This window comes from Lithobates pipiens, unplaced genomic scaffold (genome assembly GCF_037356315.1).
Source record: "Lithobates pipiens isolate NorthernLeopardFrog02 unplaced genomic scaffold, aLitPip1_a1.2 Scaffold_18, whole genome shotgun sequence".
In the NCBI taxonomy this organism is placed as follows: domain Eukaryota; kingdom Metazoa; phylum Chordata; class Amphibia; order Anura; family Ranidae; genus Lithobates; species Lithobates pipiens.
The window spans coordinates 575400346-575406345 of record NW_027507758.1 but is presented as its reverse complement, the minus strand read 5'-3'; positions in this window follow the sequence as shown (position 1 = coordinate 575406345).

Here is a 6000-nt window from a genome sequence, read left to right as displayed (position 1 = left end):
CACTGATGACACGTGACACTGGCAGATGGCACTGATGACACGTGACACTGGCAGATGGCACTGATACATGGCACTGATGACACATGGCACTGATGTGGCACTGATGACATGTGGCACTGATGTGGCACTGTTGAAACGTGGTACTGATGTGGCAGGTGACACTGACAGGTGACACTGATGTGGCAGGTGACACTGACAGGTGGCACTGATGTGGCAGGTGACACTGACAGATGGAACTGATGACAGATGGCACTGAGATGGCACTGATAACAGATAGCACTGTGACACTAACAGTGATGAGCACTGTGGCACTGCATGGGCACTGATGTGTGTTTTCTGTACTTGCACAAATACATTGGCACTCACAGATGCAGCACAGATCCTCTCTCTCCTCACACACGGTCTCTTTGTGAGGAGAGAGAGCCGGCAATGAGAGATGATCTCATATGTTTACACTTGAGATCATCTCTCATTGGTAGCTCCAATCACGCTGTAAACGGCTGCTGTGATTGGCCGTTTATAGCGATCTGTGACTGGCTGTGTCCAAGGGACACGGCCAGCAAAGAACTTCCCCGATGCACACCCCCGGGAGTGTGCATTGCGGAAGTAAACAAGAGGACATCCAGTGACGCCCTCCCAGTACACGCTGTAACCATCTTTTGGCTATAGCGTGGATGCCTAATGGTTAAAGTGAAACAATAAAAGTGAAATAATCCTTTAAACTCCATACCTGGGGGTTGTCTATAGTATGCCTGTAAAGTGGAACATTTTTCCCGTGTTTAGAACAGTCCCTGCACAAAATTACATTTCTAAAAGAAAAAAGTAATTTGAAAGTACTCACGGCTATAATGAATTGTCGGTCCAGGCAATACAGATAAAAGTCATTGAAAAAAATGGCATGGGATGCCCCAGTCCATTACCAAGCCCTTTGGGTCTGATATGAATATTAAGGGAACCCCCCAAAAAAAAAAAAGAAAAAAGAATTGTGTGTGGATCCTCCCAAATTCCATACCAGACCTTTCAGGGGCCAAAATAAAAAAAAATGGTATAAGGTTCCCCTTTAAAATCCATACCAGAACCTCCAGGTCTGGTATGGATTTTAAGGGGAACCCTGCACCAAAATGTAAAAAAATGCCCCCCCCCCATAAATCTATACCAGACCCTTTTCCGAGCACACAACCTGGCAGGCCACAAGAAAAGAGGGGGGACGAGAGAGCACCCCCCTGAACCGTACCAGACCACATGCCCTCAACATGGGGAGAGTGCTTTGGGGTAGCCCCCCAATACACCTTGTCCCCATGTTGATGAGGACAAGGGCCTCATCCCCACAACCCTTTCCTGGTGGTTGTGGGGGTCTGCGGGCGGGGGGCTTATCAGAATTTGGAAGCCCCCTTTAACAAGGGGACCCCCAGATCCCAACCTCCTCCCCTGTGTGAAATTGTAACAGGGGTACAAATCCTGCCTGTCCAAATCCTGGCTGGAGAATATGTCCCTCCCATCCCTGTTTGAGGAGAAAATTGAAACCCTGAATGCTCCCTGCAGAGAGGAGGAACTCTGGGCTATAATTGCATCCCTGAAACCCTCAAAAGCCCCAGGTCCAGACGGGTTTTCTTCCACCTACTACAAAAAATGTTCTAATCAATTTGTCCCCCATCTCAAATATCTTTTTAATCATATACTTATAGGTCACACCTGCCCAGGTGACATATTGATGGCGAACATGTCTTTGATACCAAAACCAAACAAAGATCACACCCTCCCCCAAAATTACCTCCCTATTTCTTTCATAAACAACGACCTAAAACTTTTTGGTCGCCCCCTAGCTGTCATTCCCATGCCTATCTCCCCAGACCAAACAGGCTTTATCCCCACTAGACAAAGCACCAATAATATTCATTTGGCCACTAATATAATACAAGACGCTGACATGTTCTCCCGAAAAGTCCTTTTGCTAAGCCTTGATATACATAAGGCATTTGATAGCGTGACATGACACTACTTAGAATTTATCCTTACCAAATTTGGGTTTCAGGGGCCATTTGTGCATGGATTCAGGGCTCTATACCAGGGTTCCTCAAACTACGGCCCTCCAGCTGTTGCCAAACTACACATCCCATGAGGCATTGTAAAACTCTGACATTCACAGACATGACTAGGCATGATGGGAATTGTAGTTCCTGAACATGTGGAGGGCCATAGTTTGAAGACCCATGCTCTATACCATCACACACTCACATTAAACTCCAGGGGTTAGTATCTCAAACTGGCCCGTGGGACCAGACAGGGATGTCCCCTATCCCCTTTGCTATTCGCCTTGGCGATTAAACCTCTGGACTGCTCAATTTACCTGAATCCCAACATTAGAGGTTATAGGAAAGGAAATCAGGAATTCGAATTAAGTATGTTTGCAGACGATGTCTTCTTATTTTTCTTAGATCCTGTGCTTTCTTTCCCAAACCTAATCCCCACATTAAGTACCTTTCATAACTTGTAGAGGTCTATGGGTAAATTTGTCGAAATGCGCTGCACTCCCGATCAATATCCCACAAAACACGCTTTCAGGTATCTAGTCCAAGGTTGGCTTTGCTCTATGCGAGGAAGCATTACCTTACCTGGGAGTAAAATTGACCACTTCTCTCCGTAACATTTACTTTGCTAATTACCCCCAGGTATTTTCTCGCATCAAGCACAATTATTATGCCTGTAGTCTGCCTACCATAGGGATGAGCCGAACACCCCCCCCCCCCGGTTTGGTTCGCACCAGAACTTTCGAACGGACCGAATTTTCGTGCAAACTTTAAAATCCCATTGAAGTTTATGGGACTCGAACGTCCAAAATAAAAAGTGCTAATTTTAATGGCTAATATGCAAGATATTGTCCTAAAAAGGGTTTGGAGACCTGGCTCCTGCCCCAGGGGACATTGATCAATGCCTAAAATGCTTTTAAAAATGGCAGTTTTTAGGGAGCACTGATTTTAATGACAATTAAAGTGAAAAAAAAGTGAAATATTCCTTTAAATATCATGACTGGGGGGTGTCTATAGTATGCCTGTGAAGTGGCACGTGTTTCCTGTGTTTAGAACATTCCCTGCACAAAATGACATTTAACGGAAAAAAAGTCATTTAAAACTTCTTGCGGTGTTAATGTAATATCTGGTTCCGGCAATATGGATGAAAATCATTGAGAAAAATGGCATAGGTAGCCCCCCCCCCCCTGCCCATTTCCAGCCCCTTTGGGTCTTGTATGGATATTAAGGGGAACGCCGTACCCATATTAAAAAAAGGAAAGGCGCGGGGCCCCCAGGCCCTATATACTCAGAACAGGAGTATACAGGCGGTGGAAACAAGACCGGGACTGTGTAGGTTTGTTGTGTTAAGTAGAATCTGTTTGTAATTTTGAACTGGTACATTTTTAAAGTGTAGCTCCAGTTAAAAAATCTATTTTTAAGCTTTTTGGAATACATACATAAGGGTTATCACCCCTGTATAATTTGTTTTACCGTCCGTCTTTTTTTCATCTCACTTCCTGTTGTCTCCTTCCGTTTGCAAGTAGGAGACGTTTGTAAGTTGGATGTTTGAAAGTAGGGGCCTGCCCTATATGCTCTGCAGAAATGGTGGAACAAGGTGTTGGTGTTGCCACTATACTGTAAGCCCCAAAAGTGACTCTTGGTGGGCGCTGGAGCGCCCTGCTGTGAACGATTATATCAAGAATTGTAATTACATGCCATTGTTGAACAGTGGTAGAAAAATTGGGCCTTTGGTGGTTGTGGTGGTGGTGCTGGTGCCACAACACTATAAGTCCTCACAGTTACTCTCGGTGGGCACAGGAATGGGCCCTGCTGAGAAATATTATATAAAGAATTGTAATTACATGCCCCTGTTAAACAGAGGCTGAAAAATTGGGCCTTAGGCACTGCTTGCTGGTGCAACAACACTGCAACCTCTCCCAGATACTCTATTTGGAGTGCAGGAATGAGCCCTGCTGCAAAGCATTGCATCAAAAATTGTATTACATGCGCCTGTTAAACAGGAGCTGAAAAATTGGGCTGGTGGCATCACTCAGAACCAAAAATGTTCTTCCAAGATATCAGCGGAGGAGGAAGAGGATAGACAGTCAACATAACAGGACAGTCATTCAGCATGAGCATAGGCAGTCTTGAAGGGATGTGATATTTAAAAAAAAATTACTCGGTGACATCAGCTTCAGGTGCTTGGTAGCTGGTGGTGATCCAAGACTGATTCATCTTTATGAAGGTCAGTCGATCAACCGAGTCCGTGGACAGGCGCACCCTGTGATCGGTTACAAAGCCACCAGCAGCACTGAAGGTGTGTCCCAAAAGAACGCTGGATGCAGGACAGGCCAGTAGCTCAATTGCATACTGTGCAAGCTCTGGCCAGTGATCCATCCTCAAGACCTAGTAAGCCAGAGGATTTTCAGTGGGAAAGGTGTCCAAGAGGGACATTGCTCCTAGGTATTCCTGCACCATGTAAATCAGATGCTGGCGATGGTTGCTGGAACCGATCATACCTTGGGGCTGCAGACTAAAAAATCATCTGAACGCATCAGTCAGACGGCCACCTTCTCCACCGCTCCTTCTGACCGAAGCCTCAGCAACACGTTCAGGACCAGGAGTTTGTAACCTCCCAGTCTCTGGGAACGCGTTGCACAGGTCTTTCTGCAAGGCCTTTCTCATCCTCTGCTCCCTCTGTGATGGGAAGATAAGGTCAGCAACCTTACCCTTGTACCGTGGATCAAGGAGAGTGGCCAGCCAGTAATGGTCCCTCTGCTTGATCTGAAGAATACGAGGATCCTTCCGCAGGCTTTGCAGGATCAGGGAGGCAATGCAGCATAGGTTAGTTGAGGCATTCGGATCCTATTTTGATTTATTTATACTTTTGTTTATGATAACTTGTTAAAAGGGTCATTAATGTTATTAATGTTTACAGCAGTAAAATTATTGTTATCATGTATACAGTTTTTGTGAGTTCCCCTTGGGATAGATCACCCTCATGTGCTGTGTACCTAATAGGTGGACGATAGATGGTTTTTGGATTTATCCATTATTTATTATAAGTTAAGTTTTGAAACCCCTTTTTTCTGGATATCCTCCCCTCGCCTTCTGGCTTGGGATTGGGTGGTACTAACATGCGGATTGGATATGGTGGTTGTCACTCCTTCAGACACCGGGTACAGCCCATTGTTGTTTGTTTGGGTGTCGATTACGATTGATGGCCAATCAGATACCGTTTAATCTGGGGTTTTTCCTATTTGAGATGTAGGACGTAGTAGCGTGACACCGCCGCTGAAGACGTCAATGACGAAACGCGTTCGACGGAGTTACGCCTATTACGTCAGTTCCGTTCGTTGGAACGCAGTTGGAGTGCAAGCCGCAGCTGCGTATCTACCGAGCGGCTTCCACGTTCGGATTGATTTTTACGCTAGAAGGGCTCTATCCCTGGGGGACTTACATAAACTGGAGTGACCATATGCAACAGGGTATATCCTGGTACATTGTTTTTAAGTGGTTTTTGCACTCTTAGTCCTTTGTTTTTTTGGGATATAGTGCCATTAGCTTATGGTTCATTATCTTTCTCTCAGCTTGGTTCTAGGATTTACTATCTGTTTTCCTGGAACGTTACCATTTATTTATATATGGGGGCTGAGTGATTTTTTAGTGGACTGTGTTTCCATATCTTGTCTCAACATATGAGATTTGTTTTTTCCATTTTATTTTTTTATTTTTATGTTTTTATTGTTTTATATTTTTGTGGCAATAAATTGATTTTTTATACAAATCACACTATGGAGGCTACAATTTTTTTTTTATGAGGACATATGAAATCTCCCCTTGGTTGCGATTGAGGAGCTGGATATCGGCAGGGATTGAGAAATCTCTCTCTGGATGCGATTGAGGAGCTGGATATCGGCAGACTTTGATCTCAAGGCGAATTACCCCTGCAGGGGTGCATTCTTCTGGTGAGTGGGGTACCTTGTGGGGG